The 20,520-nt window shown below is 32.9% G+C and overlaps 1 long non-coding RNA gene across 1 annotated transcript in view; it reads left to right on the forward strand.

The window, feature by feature from the left end:
- LOC123383996 overlaps positions 1–20,520 on the forward strand; it is a 487,862-nt gene that overhangs the window by 144,869 nt on the left and 322,473 nt on the right. The gene's annotated exons all lie outside the window — the stretch shown is intronic.

Raw genomic sequence — 20,520 nt, forward strand, 5'->3', positions numbered from 1 at the left:
TAAAAGAAAAATCTTTTACCTTGAATACCTGATCAAATTCCTGATCTCCCACCTTTGATATCTCATCATCCTGGCCTGCCTTCAGCAAGGATCTCCTATCCTTGATGTTCCCTCTTACTCATTTACTCTCTGTTGACTCCACACTCTACTCGTTGTCTGTAAATCCCTACTTTTCCTTGTTTTATTAGTCATTGAGCCTGCTCTTTCTCACTTATCAATTGTTTTGAAACCCATCACAAATAGACTTGAATAAGACTTCTTTACCAATACTAACAATTATCATAATAATTTTTTCTTTAGCACAGTTCAAATATGTCTACTGAATTAACAAAATAGTCGTTTCAAATATTCTTCAATATTTACCTCATGGTAAGATAATGGTTTGAAATATGCTATCCATTTAATAAACTTCAATTGAAATATAAGATGATAGAGAAACTGAGGGCATAATTAGATATAGTCCATCTTCATCAGCTGTTTGGTGTTTATTCAGAAGCTCATAATTTTCTCTAAATAATATGCAGATGAGTAGTTTGCAATAATTTAGTTAAACTATACAAAAAGTCTATGTTGAATGAGTTGTTCATTGTTTATAATAAGATCGCCTTAGGAGTCTGGAATTTTAATTAGTGTTAGATTAATGTCATTAAATGACATAATAGCAATGTCATAAGTAAATGACATAATAGCAATGTCACAAGTTACTTGAGAATGTTGAATGACATAGGCATGACAATGTGTGAAGCATATTACCATTATGTGGATATTTGTGTGTGCCCTTTTTAATTAATTTTAATAATGTTTTTATTTTAGTTTTAGACTAATAAAACAACAAAGATAGTACACAGAGTACCCATATGCCCCCACTGAGTTTCCCTTACTAATTTTTCTCATATTAATATAGTAAATTTGTCATAATTTATGAATCATGTATCCGTATATATTATTATCTAAAGTCTTTGTTTTTTTCCAGATTTCCTTTTATTTTACCTATTTTCTTTTACTGTTTCAAAACCTCTTCCAGAATACTATATTGTGTTAATTCATCATGCTTCCTTAGTTTCTCTTGGTTGGAACAGTTTCTCAGGCTTTCCTTGTTTTTGATAACTTTAAGAGTTTTGAGGAGTGCTGATCAGGTATTTTGTAGAATGTTCCTTAGTTGAGATTGGTTTGATGTTTTCATCAGATTGGTGTTATAAGGTTTGAAGACAAGACAGTTAAAGTGACATTCTCACCATATCATATCAAAGTTTACCTGGTATCTATATGGCATCACTTTAGCGTTAATCTTAAGTACTTGACTGAGGTAGATTTTTGTCAGATTTATTTACTGTAAAGTTGTCCCCTGCCCCATTCCATCCTTTATTCTTTGGAAGGAAGTTGGTGTACACAACCTACAGTTAAGGAATGAAGACTCATGCTCCACCCTCTTCAGGGGAGAGTGTCTGCATGTGGTGTTTAGAATTCATCTTCCTCCCTCCCTGTCTCTGTGAATGTCTCTATGTTTGTTTGTTTGTTTGTTTGTTCCTTCCTTCCTTTTGTTTCTTCATCAGTATTGTCTCCTAGATATTTATTTTATACTTTGGGTTATAACATAATATACTTTACTTATTTTTTCTTCAAATTATTTCAGCTTTGGCCATTGGAGATCTTTCAGTTGACTCCTCTGTGTCTATAACATAACCGTATCATCACACTTTTTAACTTTTTTTGAATTCTTTACTTTCTGGCATTGTAAGATGTTCTAGACTTATCTCATGTACTTTCCACCTCAGTCCTAGAATCTCTAAGGACTTCTGTTTTTATTTACTGGATAATGGAATTAGAAACCGGGATCTGGGTACTAAGTGTGTTCTTTCCTACTGGGGTATCTTTGCTTCTAGGCACTCCCAAATGTATGAGCATGAAGAAACATGAGTGTATAATAACTTCAGTATACAGACAGTCCCTGACTTTTTCAATGTTAGAATTATGTGAAAGCAACATGCATTCAGTAGAAACCGTACTTTGAATTTTGAATTTCAATCTGAATGGTGTGTCATACTCCTTCATGATGCTGGGCAGCACCAGCAAGCCACAGCTCTCAGTCAGCCATGCCCTCATGGGATAAACAACTGATATACTGACAACTCTTCTGTACCCATGCACACATTTTGCTCTTTTCACTTTAAGTGTAGTATTTAATAAATTTGATATTTAACACTTTATTATAAAATAGGTTTTGTGTTAGATGATTTTGATCAACTGTAAGCTAATATAAGTGTTCTAGCACGTGTAAGTGTTCTCAGCACATTTAAGCTAAGCTAGGCTAAACTATGATGTTTGGTAGGTTAGGTGTATTAAATGCATTTTGACATAATATTTTCAACGTATGATAAATTTATCAGGAAAGAACCCTGTCATAAATCAAGGAAGATCTCTATAAACATACCTAAAATATTTCTTTTTCTGTTCATCTTATATTAAGCTAAACATGGTTTTTGCTGGTGTATCCAATTCTAATCCATTGTCATATGGATGATCAGCCTTCTCTCTCTTGGTTGTCTATAATATCCAACTCAAATAATGAGAAACTGGGATCCTACCATCTGCTACCAATTTACTTAATTGTTGTTCAATTCTAATACAGTATCAGAATTGTTAACCCCTATTATCATGGGAGACAACTTTATTTCTTCAATCTTCTTCAGTGAGATTATCTCATACATTGGTAATACAGTGGTCCTTCTGTCACAGTCTGCATTCTACTGTAGAATTCTCTGGCATTCTAAATATTTTTTAAACTTGCATATGTTAAGTTTGACTTTTTCATCATGTATCCACCCTTATAGTATCTTTTAGGATAGTTCTACTGCCCTAAAAAAAATCCCCTGTGCTTCACCTATTCTACTCTCACCCCTCTTCTGAACTGTTGGCAACCACTAGAATATTTATTATGTCTTTAGTTTTGCCCTTTGCAGAATGTCATATAGCTGGGATTATGCGGTATGTGGACTTTCAGAATGACTTCTTCCTTTCACACAGAAATATTCATCTGAAATTCATCCGTGTTTTTCTGTTTCTTGATAACTCCATTTCTTTTAACTTCTAAATAATTTCCCATTGTATGGGCATCACAATTGGTGTATATGTTCACCTATTGAATAGGATCTTGGTTCTTTTGAGTTTTTGACAGTTATGAATAAGGCTGCTGTAAACATCATGGGAAGTTTTAGTGGATATAAGTTTTCAAATCAGTTGAGTAAATATCTCAGTTCATGTAGTGCCTCTTCCAAGTATATTTTAAAAATATGACCAAAGGAATGGGAGGTTCTCACTGATATATTAAGCAATATACTGCTGGGTCATAAAGAAGATATTTTTGGGTGGGGGGGGGGGGAAACTGAAATCATGGTGCTGGGTCATATAGAAATATTAGTGGGGAAAAATAAATTGGGATCATTTTATATTCTTGTCATGCTTCTGAAACTTCAAAATATCAGCATATTTTTCATTCTCTGTAGAAGAAAAAATTAATCCATAGTGGCTTGTAGAAAATATAAGAAATGTTAAATCCTTTGGTTAATGTGAAAAATTAAATAATTAGTAGTTATTTGAATGAAATTAATAAATATATAATGTAATGCTAAAGCAAAATGTAAATAGTGTTTAAGACACTTTGTAATTAGGAAGGAAAGCTTGATGTAGAGGTCAGTGTTTTTCTCAGATGTCTACCCGATTGAACGATTCTGCTCTTTACTAAAACATTTATTAAATAAAATGCTTTAGGGGCGCCTGGGTGGCGCAGTCGGTTAAGCGTCCGACTTCAGCCAGGTCACAATCTCGCGGTCCGTGAGTTCGAGCCCCGCGTCAGGCTCTGGGCTGATGGCGCAGAGCCTGGAGCCTGTTTCCGATTCTGTGTCTCCCTCTCTCTCTGCCCCTCCCCCGTTCATGCTCTGTCTCTCTCTGTCCCAAAAATAAATAAACGTTGAAAAAAATTAAGAAAAAATGCTTTATTTTTATTTCTGTTGGTACTAATAAGTTATTTTCATAGAAGACTTTAAGTTAGAGAAAAAATAAACTGGAAAACTGCATTTTACATGACAAGAAGTATAAATAATTCCCACTATCAAAATATTAGTTAAAGTATACTAAAGTAAGTTGTCTTGAAAATTCAGTGCATTAGGCCCAGTAAACTCGTCATGGACATACTATATTGAGTTTTAAACTATTCATTAACTCTTGTAGCTTATCTCATAGAAACATTTTTCTGATAGTTTTATAATATATCAGTGAGAGGATGTAGATGGAAAAAGACGTGAGATGACAGAATATCTTCAATTAGCTTGATCATAAGATTTTTGAAATTGTCTTCATATTTAAAGATCATAAATTGGTAAAGCATAGCTTGAGAAAATGCAAATTACTTAAAATGAGAATAAATTTCTACAGATATTTTTCTAAAATTGTAATGATACATGAAAGTGATTTTTCTATATAAATATAATATCTCTTTCATATTAAAAACATATTTGGCATTTTACTATTACAGTTGAAATTCTATAAAATGAATTCTGTATCTCCATGTCTCCATAGATATAACATATAGAATATTTTATTGATGATTTTTCCTCTCCATCATAAATATTATTCACTGAAGAGGTCTCTGAAACAAGGATGCCCATGGCAATCCCTTGGATTTTGCACCCATCAATAATGGATTCTACTTTTATGGACTTTGTGTAGTCTATCAGTTTCTTTCTCTTCTTAAATTTTGCTGGTTTCAGAATTTTGGCTACTTATAATCTGCTTCACTTTACACACAATTATCAAGTGAATGTACTTCAGTTTTTTACACATCAGTTTGGAGCCTGTGTTCCAAGTAGTTAATCTGAAAAAGACATAAATCTGAAAAACAGAGTAAGTAAGGCATTGTAGGCACCCATTATGAAACTCATAAATGACATCTTACAAATCAGTTTTCAATCTTCCAGTGATAAATGTTGGTTGCAGTTTTAATCAGTATATTGACCACTGGTAAACCAGAAGCCTTGAGTTCAGTTCCTTTTTTTCTTTTTTAAGAAATGCATACTTCCAGATATTTTGAAAAATTAATATTTTTTCCATAGGATTTTTTGCAACTCATGCAGTATTTCCCTGACTTCACGTTTAGAAGAAATTTCATTTGGAAAGTTTATCACTCATTTTATTATTCTGCTAGTATTTAATGCTGACCGATCTCTGAACTTTGGGTGACTGTGGCCAATACAGTTAGTTCATGTATTAAAAATTTTTGAAGAAATGACACTTTTATTTTCTAAACGGTGCTATTGATTAAACTGGATCATTTATTTTTTATTTTATTTATTTATCACATAACCAGGATTAACATGCTGCACTTGGTTTTGGAGTTTAGATGGCTCCTAATAGATTATTTTTCTTTAAAGCTAGCTGATGCTTGCAGAAGAAATTTATGCTCCCAAATATGTACATTAAAAATAATTCCTAAATCAAAATCTAAAGATGAAAGAAAAATATGAGCCATCACCATTTTATCATCTAAGTGAGGTCCCTGGCAAGATTCAGTTCAAGCATCATCTCTCATAACAACTTTTTTTCTCATTTCCTTGAATGGGTCCTTCAACTATAGCTCTTTTTTTCAGCTTTTTTCCCTACTTTATTTTAATCCTCTTGTTTACTCCTTTCTATGTTTTACTTTTACTTGTCTGTCTTCCCCTTACTACCTTTTAATATCCTTATAGGCAACGTTGTTATCATCTTGTATTTCTAGCAACTGGTCTAATGTCTCCCTCATAATGAGCCCTCATTGTAAACATTTTTTGTCTGAATCTGAAATGATCAGATTTATGATTTTAGCAAACCTTTATGTTATCTCTCATTGAGCACCCATTTGAGAAAAATGAAAAATATACATAGAAGAAAACATGGTATAATATAGGCTATCCACAAATGCAGATTTCATAGATAACAAGTAATTAATGTAAATAATATGTAGTAGCCATGCAGAACTCACAGAATATGATGTCCATTTACTTCCTTTCTCCATGACCCATCAAAAAAGTGCACAGTGAGCTAGAACATGGCCAAGAACTCAATTACTATTGCAGTCAGTGATAATCTAACATTTCAATACATTTTTCTTATTTTTGCAAAATGAATATAAAGCCAAAGCCATTTTATCGTAATGGAAGCTAGGAAATATAAAGACAATGTGTTTTTAAGGGAATTAACAAAGAGTAGAAGTAATTCTGCCATCTTGACTTGGGGAATATATAATGTAAGGCTAAATCAAAATATAAATAACATTTAGGATGCTTTGTATTTTAAAAATTCTATTTTTTCTTATCTAATAGTAAGTCTCCATGGCTCATTTTGGGTACAATTTCTGTGTGCACAGGGCCTAAGAAGTGGGCAGTACACTGATCCTTTATCCCTTAGAATGGTTTGATAGCTTGTGGTGAATGAAGCATTTTTATGTTTGTTTATTAATTGTAATTCCTTTTGCATAAATGATCTGTACACATCACTTGCCTATTTTTTCTATTGAACCAATGTTTTCTTAGCTTAAATGATACAGACCTTAAATACTACATTAATATACATTGTTGCTTTTTATTTTTAATTTAATTTTCCATTTTCTTCAAGTTTGTGAATAAATTTATTAATATTTTTCATTAGACTTTGTGGAACTTTAACACCCTTGGACAATATATTTTTTGTATTGTTTAATATTTTATGAATTACTTGAGCTGACATGGTCCCTGGATTAAATAATAGAAAAGTAGTTAATTATTGCAGCATTAACATGTTTTTGTTTTCTAATTAGAATTTAAAAAGAGAAAAATAAATTCCTAAATGCTTGTATAAATGTGAAAAAGACTTTAAAAGCCATGAGATGTAATGTTGGCAGTTACAGTAGCCACTGTTTTTATTGTGTGATGACCCCCTCTTCTCTCAAAGCAGTACTGCCTCCTCCCACTTCCTACACTGATGGCCCTTGTCATGTTTGTATCACATGATCTTACATACTGACCAGTTGGACTTGGCTGTTTTTCTGAACTTAAATTATGCAGCTAGTTTAGCTGCACACTGACCATCTTTCAAGTGCATTGACAAGTGAAAAGGATGGATCAGGGATGCCAAGAGAAGCAAAGAAGAAAGAGACAGACAAAGGAGAAGATAGAACTTGGTTCTTAATAATTTCGGGTTTTCCAGTTTCGCCTTTCTCTCTCTCTCAGGACAGCTCTTGGCCTGGGTTCTGTCAATAACTCATGGGTGTTATAAAAATTCTATTTACATAATGATTCTTATAGAAAAGCCTTTGACAACGACATTAAGGATGGCCAGGGTTCTGGTTACAGCCTCCTAACCAAACTAATAATCCATAGATTGTGTATGTTGCTGTCTAGTTTACTCTGAGAATCTTCTGTGTTCTTTTTTATGGAATTTCTTGTTGAACTATGTGTGTGGGAGTGGTTTCCTACTGTTAGAATTTCTGAAGATAATAATTAAGTCAGAGTGTAAGAAAACATTATGGAGACATATATTCCAGAGACAGGTGGGCAGTTCTTTGAGTCAGAAATCGTATCAGATTGAAAATACTGATAGCACTCACCATGTGAAAATACATTCACTAGCCTTAATATTAGAGAGTTCAACTAATACATGGATGCAGAAAAGACTGTACGATTCACAAGTTTTTGTTATTTACTGCATGTGGTGTTAAATTTGCAGAATGAATTACTAAATGCATGAGTTCAAGTAACAGATGTGGGTAGACTCTAGTAAAGAGAGAGAAATTAGTTTGACCCTTGAATAAAGAAAACCTTTGGTATTTGTATAAGGCTCCATACAAGAAACTCCATTTAATATGCTGCTTGAACTATCTGGTATAATTGGTCCAGTTATGTTTGCTTTAGGTACAATTGTTTCTTGTACATCCATAATACTTCAATATAGGTGTTTTATTTACTCTGACCAAAAATTCAATGAAGCAAGAAATAACTTATTTTCTTATTTATTTTGGCTAAATATCCGTGAATTAGCAAATTTTTAAATATATCATGGTATAATTTATGAATTTATATATTCATGTTATAATGTATAACCTTTGTAAATTATAATCCACATTATAATTTATGAAAGTTATAACTTATAACTTTACTTTTCAACCTTCATAATGAAAAGTCTAATGTTTGTGATCATGCTTCCTAAATTTGCATTCATCAGCTTTATCTTAAACCAAGGACAGAAACGAATCTTGACAAAATGCTTGTTGGGTTCTTTACTTTTTTGAGTAAAACTCAACATATGCAGTAAGACTGTCTTTTACTAGGCTTCATCATGAAAAAAAGGATTTGATAACCTTGTGAGACTGTAGTCCAGGCTAGCCATTACTCAGAGTTTTAAATTTCAAATATCAAATCAATAGCCACTGCTTATATTGTGGAACAATGTTAACATTGCAGTCATGATCATTTCTTCAGTGAAAGTTTTCTGGATTTCCTTATGGGTAGATTTCTTTCAATAAACATCTCAAAAATGTACCCTTTGAATTATCTAATTCTTATGTATATTATGGCTTAATAAAATTCACAAGCCAATGAGACTCAGTTACAATTTATCATAAATACTAAATTAGCAGCTTTTATTTCAAGTGTTTGTCATAAAACGAGACAAGATTTCTTTCCACAAAATCAGGGAAACACATAGAGCACGTTTTTCAAAGAGTTTTCATGTGTTCAGACCTATCAATTGGGTTAGGAAGGAGTCTGCTATCCCACATCACCTCTTAGCAGTTAAAGGATGTGGCAGAAAGAGTCTGTACTTGGAGAGAATACATTAACACTACATCATTGAAGGAATGTTTATTATTATTATTATATTTTTTATTTTTTAAAATTTACAGACAAGTTAGTTAGCATATAGTACAACAGTGATTTCAGGAGTAGATTCCTTAGTGCCCCTTACCCATTTGGCCCATCTGTCCCCCCTCCCACAACCTCTCCAGTAACTCTCAGTTTGTTCTCCATATTTATAAGTCTCTTCTGTTTTGTTCCCCTCCCTGTTTTTATATTATTTTTGTTTCCCTTCTCTTATGTTCATCTGTTTTGTCTCTTAAAGTCCTCTATGAGTGAAGTCATACGATTTTTGTCTATGACTAATTTCACTTAGCATAATACCCTCCAGTTCCATCCACATAGTTGCAAACGGCAAGATTTTATTCTTTTTGATTGCCATGTAGTACTCCATTGTGTGTGTGTGTGTGTGTGTGTGTGTGTGTGTGTGTGTGTATATATATATATATATATATATATATATATATATATATATACACACACACATCTTCTTTATCCATTCATCCATCTGTGGACATTTGGGATCTTTCCATACTTTGGCTATTGTTGATAGTGCCGCTATAAACATGGTGGTGCCTGTATCCCTTCAAAACAGCACATCTGTATCCCGTGGATAAATGCCTAGTAGTGCAATTGCTGTGTCGTAGGGTAGTTCTATTTTTAGTTTTTAAGGAACCTCCATACTGTTTTCCAGAGTGGCTGCACCAGCTTGCATTCCCATGAAGAAGTGTTTATTATTAAGGGACAATCATAGAGATACAGATCATTGGCCATCAGGTAATCATGAGGCATATTAAAGTAAATCTCAGGATATTATAGCCAGAGTTTAGGGCAAGTGGCCTGAGAAGACTATAGAATGTCCAGTGGTATTTGATGTGTATTGTGCAGATTTACGGCAGTTAGCGCAGAGTAACTTTGTACCAACAAAACAGTTTCAACACTTTAATTCACTTATTCATGTATTTATTCTACAAGCATTATGGTTATACAAGTTATATAAATGAAATTTAAATAAAGTTTCTGAAGGCCTGCATAACCCCTTCCTATTCTTTTCAGTCTCTATTAGAAATTATAGTGTAAACACAAAGACTTATTTTGACTTTTTAATGAAACATATATTTTTTATCTTAAGCTCTTTAATACTTTCTTTTTACTAAAAACCTCATCCATATTGAAATAAAACACTTAACTTTTAGTAAAATCATGATTATTAAAAACACTCTAAAATTTTTTTTAAAGACCAAAACTTAAGACATCTGTCAGATATATTACACAAATGCAAACATTAAGTTGGATAGTTTGAACACTGAAATTTAACCATGTAAATGCACTGATGTTATAGAACAAGACAAATAGGAACAATTACTATTTTTGATATTTTCCTGTTTTAAAATTTCTACTTTTGAAGGTTTGTATATTTTTTTTGGAGCATTTGGTGATCATAAGTCAGGTAAAATAGTTGGATGAAGATAAAACATAATATTTTTGTTCTCAGAATAATTGCTGAGCTTTTGTGTTTATTTCTAACTGACCAGAATAAACTTTTCAAATATATAGGTGATGGATTTTTTTCTGTATTCTACTTTTATGACCAATCTCCAACTCTAAATGAAAAAAAATATATATATATATATACATAGTCTCCATAATATAAAATTAAAAAATGTTTTAAAAAATTTTAAGGTTTATTCATTTTTCAAAGACAGAGAGAGACAATGGAAGGGGGAGGGCCAGAGAGAAAGGGAGACACAGAATCCAAAGTAGGCTCCAGGCTCTGAGCTGTCAACACAGAGCCCATTGTGGGGCTCAAACTTACGGACTGTTTGATCATGATCAGAGCTGAAGTCAGACACTTAACCCACTGAGCCACCCAGGCGCCCTGAATAAAAACTTTTTTAGACACTATTTTCCTTTTATTGGACAGAGAGGGAGAGAGAGAGAAAGAGCGAGCGCACAAGCAGGAAAAGGACAGAGGGAGAGAGAGTGAAGGCTGCAGGGAGGAGAGAATCTTAAGCAGGCTCCATGCTGAGAGTGGAACCTGATGTGGGGCTTGATCCCATTACCCTGGGATCATGACCTGAGCTGGAATCAAGAGTCAGATGTTCAACCAACTATTTTTATTTTAAAAGCCTAAAGCTGGAATGATTTGAAGTTAGGTTTAAGATATAAGTATAGTGATACAGAAGAAGCTGGTAATTTAGGAAGAGAATAATGGTAACTTTAAAAAAATCAGGACAGTGGAAGTAGTTGGGAATTTTTGGCTGACCATAGTTATATTTATTTTAGTTTTCTGTTTATTATTTCAAGAAGAAATCCTTTATCTTTCCTACAGATCGTATGGCCAACAGTTTGTGGACTATGTCAGATATCATAAGTAAATATAGACCATAATATTTAGTTTGTGGTAGTTGATACAATTACTCAATTTAGTAGCTTTACACTTATAAAAATTAAGAATATATACAAACTGAACTTATATCCTTCCATTCAAATTTTCTATAATATGAATCAAAAGTTTTCATAATATTGAACGTTCAGTAACTTACTAATATTACTATGTAGGATATACATATATATAAAATGGATATAATAATATTATTTAACAACATTACTACTAAGAAATTTAGTGAGAAAATCTTTTTACACCATTAAAAATAGAAAATGAAATATTTAAAAATTGTTTAAATTCTATTCCATGTATATTTTATAATGCAATATAAAATTATTACAAAATAAAAATATGTATTCTTATGTAATAATATATATATTTCTGTTATTTCTCACCCCTTCCTTGGAGCTATTTCTGACAGTATTACTTAAGCATAGGTTAAATAGAAATGTTTCAAATTTTAATGGGCATAGAATCAGCTGGGATTGTTGTTAAAAATGAAGATTCTGATTTAGTATGTTAATGTTTTCTATTGTTGTGTGACTAATTGCCACAGACTCGTGGCTCAGAGCAACACGTATTTATTATCTCACAGTCTCTGTGGGTCAGGATTATGAGTGTGAATTATCTGACTCTTCTGCTCAGGGTCCCAACAGGCTGAAATGAAGGTGTTGCCAGGGGCTACAATATCATAGAAAGCTCTGGATCCTCTTTAAGGCTCATTGGTTGTTGCAGAATTCATTTCCATTTGGTTTTAGAACCAGGAACCTCAGCTTCTAAAGGCTTCCTACCGTATCCTGCCATGTGGTTTTCCTCACAGGACAGTGTGTTTCTTTAAGGCAAATAGGAATTCATCTCTGCTTCTTCAAATCTCTGATTTTTCTGGTTCTTTGAATGTACTTCTTTGGTGAAAATTGTTTGAACCACACATTTAATTGATTTCATGTTTAGGTCATACTTGAATATGCTTTTAAAAATTTACTTTAAGGCTTTATTTACTTTATTATTTACTTTATTATTTAAGACTGTATTATGATTATGAGTTCTAAAAGAGAATATAGCTGAAAAATAACAAGAGTTTCTAAAATACAATTTCAACTCTGCACTCAGAAACAAATCCAATGAAAGGAAAAAAAATGATCATTTAAAGAAATTATCGGTGCTATATTATAAGCTCAAATTGTGAAAAAATGCTCAAAGTTCACAAAAAAGGATACATGAATGTTGACAAATACTGTACATTGAGCATTGGAAATCTTGAGGCTATTCTTGAAGATTCTCAACAAATTGGGGGTTTTGAAACATGCTAATAAAATAACAAAGTATGTTTGAATCCTTAGAAATAGTAATAATATGAACCCCAAATAAGGCAGTGGCAATATAATATGACTTATTCGATTAGTGACAGAAATGTATGATTTCTGTGACTTCTTTTTTATGCTCAACACATCACTGTTTAAATATGAGAGTAAAGCATATCCATGGTAAAATGGGACAGAAAGTATGAGTTCAAATTACAGAATGCTGTACATGGGAGACTGATGCTGGCTGTTCAGTGAGAATATTGAATGTTAATTAGGAATACTTCAGTATGTAAACAGTATGTAAATATGCTATGTATAATTCATTGAGGTTCTCCTGGATGATTTTTGAAGTCAGAACTAAAGAATAAGAAAAAAAGCAAACTACTTGAGAGAAGTTAAAAAAGAGTGAGTGTGTGAGGGTATAGGTTTGGAAAAGACCTTCCAGGAAGAGGAAACAGTACAAAGACCTTGAGCAAAGCAAATAGTACATACAAAGATCTTGACCTTCCAGTAAGAGGAAACAGTACATACAAAGACCTTCAGCAAAGCAGTATAAGCAAAGACTTTGTCACACAAAGGTGACACATGTGTGCATATGTGAAGTTCATTATGCCTGATCGTTGAAGGTCATAAATAGCTGTAATGATTAACAGAAACCAAAAATCATGTATAGAAGGATTATATATAAAATTTTCTATTTTGATTTTCAAAATAAATGACATGCTTGTACGAGGATGAGTGGCAATCTAGATGCAAATTAGAGATTTTTGTTTGGCCACAAGTTCTATAGAAACAATATGTGATTTTGCTGGTGAAGGCAAGCAAGCAGACAGACATACATATACTGCTCTAAAAATATTGGGCTATAGTTACAACAGAACAGTATCCAAATACGGAGAACATATTCTCTGTGACTTTTTGTTTGTCATTCTGCTGATGGCACATTATATCCTGAAGTAGGTGCCACACAGAAAGAGAAAATTGGCAGATATTCTCTAAGCAGATTTTCCCAGGATTTGGAGGGTTCATGTGAAGAATAAGTTAAGGAAGCTGTGAAAGTTTGGCCTGAAGAAGAAATGGTAAATCAGAGACATTATTGTATTACACAATATCTGGGAAACATTCATTTGGAAGATCATTTATGTAGGGTGTTTTCATAATTTAGAACTAGGAACAATGGGCAGACATATTTTCACTCCAAATAATAAAGGACTTTTCTGGGAATAATAGTATTCCAAATAAAGGAATCCTCTCCACCATACACTTCCTGCCATGGACTCATCTTAGGGGAGACTGATGCACATTTCTTAAGTTTGCTGTATGAAGAATTTCTTCATTGAGATGGAGATTGGACTCTATGACCCTTCTGTCTCTAAGAGGCTGTGATTGTGTTTCTTGTACTGTCTTCCACTTTGTTATGCTACACTGCTAAGAGACTAAAAGCCTGAGGTGGTTTTAAATTGCTTGTCCAGATGCTAGTTTCTGATAGAACACTAGCTGACTGTGGTTGTTGACTTGGTTTTCTGTTCAGATCAAAGTCTTGAATTTGATGTTAGGGTTATCTCTGTTGGGGACCCTCAGGCACATGACAACATTTTAATAACACGAAAGATAAAGATGATAGTAATTACCCTTTTGTGAACTAGAGAGCACCCACCATCCTGTGTGTCAAGGTAAACATCATTAAAAAACTATCCCTAACAATACGTGATGTGCATTTATTGTCCTAGCTTTATATGAATTTCAAATAGGTTGGAGTGGCACTCTATTTGGTATTTTAACATTTTGGAGATATTGATTATATGAAAAGTTGTCCTTCCTTGTAATAATTTTCTTATTACTTAATAGTCTGTTCTCTTTTTCTGTTCTCATCCATGACATTAGACATTTAGTGCTTACAGTATAACATGGTGCCCAAAACACTTTTTTTTGTTATGAAAATAAACACACACATATACCCACATGTGTATGTGTATATATACACATATATATATATACACACATATATGTACACATATATATATGTACACATACACACATTCAACCTCAATCTCTCACGTAATATGCACACACATCTTCCTTCCTTGTTAGGGTTTGGTTTCTGACTTCATCTTTTATTGGAAATACTTTAAGTTTTAATTATTCAAACCATTATACTAAAGTATCAAACATTGGAGTTACAGGTCAAGCATATTTTGGAATCTGTACCTCAGTGTTTAGTCATGGACCTATTGAGTGAATTAAGTTGGGGCATGTAACAGGCTGCTGTGGTTCTGGACATGGTATCATGTATGGTGTACCAAATTAAAACAATTGTATATTGGTGATATACCCTGGTGATGACCAACTATAGTTACCAAAATTACTCAGAATAATAACATTTGACACTTTATTTCTATTTCACATTCCTTGAGTATTGTTTTATGTTCTGGAGTTTGGTTTTACTTTGTATTCTCGTGCCAATATTAAATTGTCTATAAGATATTGAAGGCTGAATAAGAAATATTTATATGTATTGGTTAGTTTTAACCTAACCCCTCCCCTCCATGAACAACTAATTTCTGAACTATCCTCTTTAAATTTTTTTTTTCAACGTTTATTTATTTTTGGGACAGAGAGAGACAGAGCATGAACGGGGGAGGGGCAGAGAGAGAGGGAGACACAGAATCGGAAACAGGCTCCAGGCTCTGAGCCATCAGCCCAGAGCCCGACGCGGGGCTCGAACTCACAGACCGCGAGATTGTGACCTGAGCTGAAGTCGGACGCTTAACCGACTGAGCCACCCAGGCGCCCCAAATTTCCACTTTTAAAATAAGTAGGATTTACAGTGTGGATTGGAGAATGGAAAGAGACTTCAGAAATTTTATTGAAAACATTTTTTTAAACACACTATTTCTTTACTGTGTGTTTATTGATGCTCTGCTGAGTCTACTTGCAGTACATGCTGGCTCCTGAAGAAGCAATTAATAGACTATTCTAAAGGTAAAATACACTTCCAGTTTTATATAAAAGATGTAATCAGTGATTTATATAAAAACTTGTTCTGTTGATAAAAGTGATTACATGACCCAGTTTACTTCCTCCCAGAGAGAAATAATTATACATAAATAAGACATAAAATAATAAAAATGGCCTTTTATTTATAGAATATTCTGAAGAGAAGTGAAATTACAATGTAATACCTATATGTATAAAGACATATAGTAGTTTATATTAACATAAAGTATTGGGTAGTTTATTATTATGAATAATGATTCCATTAGCGTCCCAAAACGTGTCTTTCATTTGTTAATTGCTTTTTAGTGAAGAAATTGTGCTTAAAGTCTAATCAAACAATTTGTGGTTTCAGTTTTATTTTCTCTTGTTTTTTTCTTCTATGAAAAGTAATGAAAACATGTCAATGAAACTCTCATCATTCTTTAAATATTTGTAGAAACTCATTGTTCCTTTTAGTCTGTTTATCTCAAAGCTTATGAGCTGTGAATATTTTTTCATTTTTCTCATTGGTACACTTTTCTTTCTGAAACAATTCCTTTGATATTTTTATGAATCTCTCTAGTTTACTTTAATATATACTTCAGAATGAGAAACTGTACTTCTATTCCTGGTGTGAAGAGCTGTCAACATCTTTCTGTGCTCGTCTTGCGTGACACGCCTCTTCTTTTCTAGAAGAGCAACAACTCCATCCAGATTTTAAACAAATAGGAGTTTTGGGCTTTTGGTTGACGAGCTTAGAATAATAGGTCATATTTTCCCTCACAGTTAGCTGCTGTAGCTTAATATTGATTATAAAATGTAACTTTATTATATGCCCATTACATTATAAGCCCTAAATCAATTACTAATATAGAGGAAAAATGAATTGTTACTAATTAACCAACAATGGAGGTAAAATGGTATAAAAATTATTTGTTAATCAAGAGTGTTAAGAAAAAGAAGGTAAAAGGATCAAAAAAGAGATGGGATGTATAGATCGTAAATGGCAAGATGACAGACTTAATCCCAATCATGTAAATAATCATGTTAAGTTTATTTTTTATTAAAATTTTTTTTTCAACGTTTATTTATTTTTGGGACAGAGAGAGACAGAACATGAATGGGGGAGGGGCAGAGAGAGAGGGAGACACAGAATCGGAAACAGGCTCCAGGCTCTGAGCCATCAGCCCAGAGCCCGACGCGGGGCTCGAACTCACGGACTGTGAGATCGTGACCTGGCTGAAGTCGGACGCTTAACCGACTGCGCCACCCAGGCGCCCCAGTGTTAAGTTTAAATAATCTATAACAACTGGGAGTCAGAGGTTGCCAATTCAATTTTTAAAAAAAACATAGATCCAGGGGTACCTGGGTGGCTCAGTCAGTTAAGCATCTGACTTGGCTCAGGAAGATGTGATGGTTACAGGAAACCAAATGTTAAGATCAAGAAACAAAAGTATGGTAAAGATATACCATGTTAACACCAATCAGAATAAATCTGGAATGTTTTTTCTCATATCCAAAAAGTAGATTTCAGAACAAAAAAAACGTCACCAGTGATAGAGGACATAACCATTATTACGTATATCATGTATATTGAAGCCTGCGTATACAGAAAGCAAAATCTCACATATATGCAAAGAGAAATAAGTAAATCCTCATTAAGAGTTAGAAATTGTATCACTCTTCCCTCAATGATTAATAGGACAAGTAGGCAGAAAATTTAATCTTTTAATGTTTTTTTTAATTTATTTTTAAGAGACAGAGTGGGAGCAGGGCAAGGGCAGAGAGACAGGGAGACAAAGAATCAAAAGCATGCTCCAGGTGATATGACTTGAGCCGAAGTTGGATGCTTAACCGACTGAGCCACCCAGGCACCCCAGTAGACAGAAAAATTAATAACAAACTATAAAAGACTTGAGCGGCCATACAAATTCCAGTATATTTTAAAGGAATAATTTCATACAAAGCATATTCTTTGACTACAGTAGAATTCAACCAGAAATTAGTAAAAACAAAACAAAACAAAAAACTAGAAAATCCCCAAATATTAGGAAAATAAACAGTACATTTTAGATAACCCAAAAGTTGAAAAAGAAAAAAAAATGATGGAATTAAGGAAAATATGGAATAAATGAATATAAACGTATACATTAAAATATTGTGGGATATATCAAAAGCAGTACTTAGAGGGAAATTTGTAACACTAAACACCTCAGGTTCTATATTATGGAATTTGGAAATAAAGAGTAAATTAAACCCAATAAAGAGAAAGAAGAAAATAAAGATGCGAGGAGAATCAATGAGATAGAAAAAAGGAAACCAGTAGGGACTCCAATAAACCCAATTGAATGAAACAAAAGGCCTATATATTGAATGGGAAGAAGTAGAATTCTCATTACTTGTAGATGGCATGTTCATCTATGTAGGAGATCTTATGGACTTACTCTAATAAGCTTAGCAAAGTTACAAAATGCATTATAATTTAATAAAAATTCTATGTGTACAACCAATGAAAAATTAAATATTGAAATAAAAATGTTCACAATAGCATCAAAAATATTCAATACTTTATGATGTGTCTTAATGCATAATACCTTCATGGTGAAGTTTACTAGACATTATTGAGAAAATGTTTAAGTATATCTAAATAGAGAGATACACTGTGTTCATTAATTGGAATATTAATTATTGTTAAGATGTTATTTTTCTTCAAATTAATCTATAGATTCAAGTGAATTCCAATTAAAATTCCAAAAATGTGCTATTTTGTAGAAACTGGCAAGCTGATTCTAAATTCATATAGGACTGCAAATGTTCTGGAATAGTCAAAACAACTTTGAAAATGAATTCAGTTATAGTGTAAAGCTTATTAAAAACTATAGTAATCAAGAAGTGTGTTTTTCACAAAATAGAAAAATGGATTAATGGAACAATAGAGAGCCAGAAAATAGAGTTGCACCTATATGGAGATCCATACCCTCATGAACTGATTTTTGGCAAAGATACAAAGGCATTCCCATGGAGAAAGGGTAGTTTTTTAAACAAATGGTCCTGGAAAAATTGACTTTCTGTGTCACTGGCTGTCCTTTACTGTCTGTGCTGGTTTCACCATATCCACCTGATTTCTTTCCTCGGAGTGCCATTCTACTTGACCCTCAGACTGCTTTTTATATCCATATTAATTGCTTTATTTCATCCAGTGTAATGGCTTCAAATGTCATCCATCCATGATGGTGATTCTCAAATGTATACATCTTCAGACACAAATATCTACCTGGCATCTCGAGTTTGATGATGAACAGGCATAATCGGTGTAACAAATTGAAAACCAAATGCCTGATCATGCCCCTAAAAACTGCACTACCTGGTCTGTTGCAACCCTATTTAATATTCCAAATTTATGTCCATTAGACTATACAGTGTATGAGGACACATGTTATTATGTTATTGCTACAGGTCATCATCAAGAGAGAGTATAACAATATTTGTGAATAAACAATTTGGCTTTATAGAACTTTCCTTCCATCTAATATTTATCCTGTTCATACTGATCTAAAGAAAATTTTCTTCCAAAGAATTTAGAACTCATACCAGCAACAGAGTAGGTCTAGTTTGTCTCTGTAGTTGATTTGTGTTATACCTATTGCAAATATTATTTCAGAGTTGTTCGATATAATAAATGACTTCTTGATATCTGTTTATGATGTAATGATTACTGGAGTTGTAATATAATTAAGGTTGACTATATTAAATTTTCTGTATCGTTTATTGCTATTCACCTGTGTATAATAAATTGTAGTAAAATACTCTTAACATTGGAGAAATAATTGTTTACTGGAACACTTTTGGCCTACATCAGAATTTAAAAAGGGATGCTTCTTTATTTTTTAAAAATTGACATTTGTTTTGCTGATAAAACTGAAATTTATTTTTCATTAATATCTACTTTTTAATGGTAAAATTAACTTTTCCTGATTTTTTTTTTGATATCCTCTCCTCAGATGGCATTCAGACTTTATAAGGCTATCTTGAAAATAACACTCTTCTAAAAATTCTTTAAAAAAATTTTTTTCAACGTTTATTTATTTTTGGGACAGAGAGAGACAGAGCATGAACGGGGAAAGGGCAGAGAGAGAGGGAGACACAGAATCGGAAACAGGCTCCAGGCTCTGAGCCATCAGCCCAGAGCCTGACGCGGGGCTCGAACTCACGGACCGCAAGATCGTGACCTGGCTGAAGTCGGACGCCCAACCGACTGCGCCACCCAGGCGCCCCTAAAAATTCTTTTTAAAAGAGATATGAGTTTTTACATGTGTAGCATATTTGATCTAGTATATCATGGATGGAAAAGACCAATGGATATATTCTATATCTGAAAAAATTTTTTAAAAATCTCTTCACAAAATTAGAATTTAACTTTTTTAATGGAATACGGTGAAATGTTTAATTAAATACAGGTAAGTTGAAGATCAAATTTTAGTTTTGTCACTTTTACTTCATATCCTTAGGATATGACATCTGCTGAAAACCTAAAATTAAATCTCTGGCGATGTAGATAACGTTAACTTTTAGCTGAGGGGCAAATGACTTGAGAAATTGACTGTATGATCCCTTAGGTAGAAAGTACAATTATTTTGAGAGTTTGAGTGAGACAGTGAAGATGCTCTATTCCAAATTTAATGAATTCACTCAACAGTTAGATTTCTTTTTCTTCTAAAAGTTGGCTCTGGAAATAGAGAAACTTACCAAAGTGACTAAACTCAGAGTCTACATTATTTATAGTTTTTTTGAGTGAAAGAAAAAAAAAGTAATAAAGCTCTCCCTATTTTTTAATTTTTATTGCATGAATAGGGTGTAGAACTGTCTGAAATTTTTTACAGTTTGTAAAACCTAAATAGTACCATAAGCCCTGGCAAATTACTTAATTACTCAGAAAGATAGGTATCTAGTTAATGGATTGTGTGAGATTTTTCCCTCCTTTTCCTTATATCAT

Source organism: Felis catus, chromosome A2, assembly GCF_018350175.1.
Source record: "Felis catus isolate Fca126 chromosome A2, F.catus_Fca126_mat1.0, whole genome shotgun sequence".
NCBI lineage: Eukaryota > Metazoa > Chordata > Mammalia > Carnivora > Felidae > Felis > Felis catus.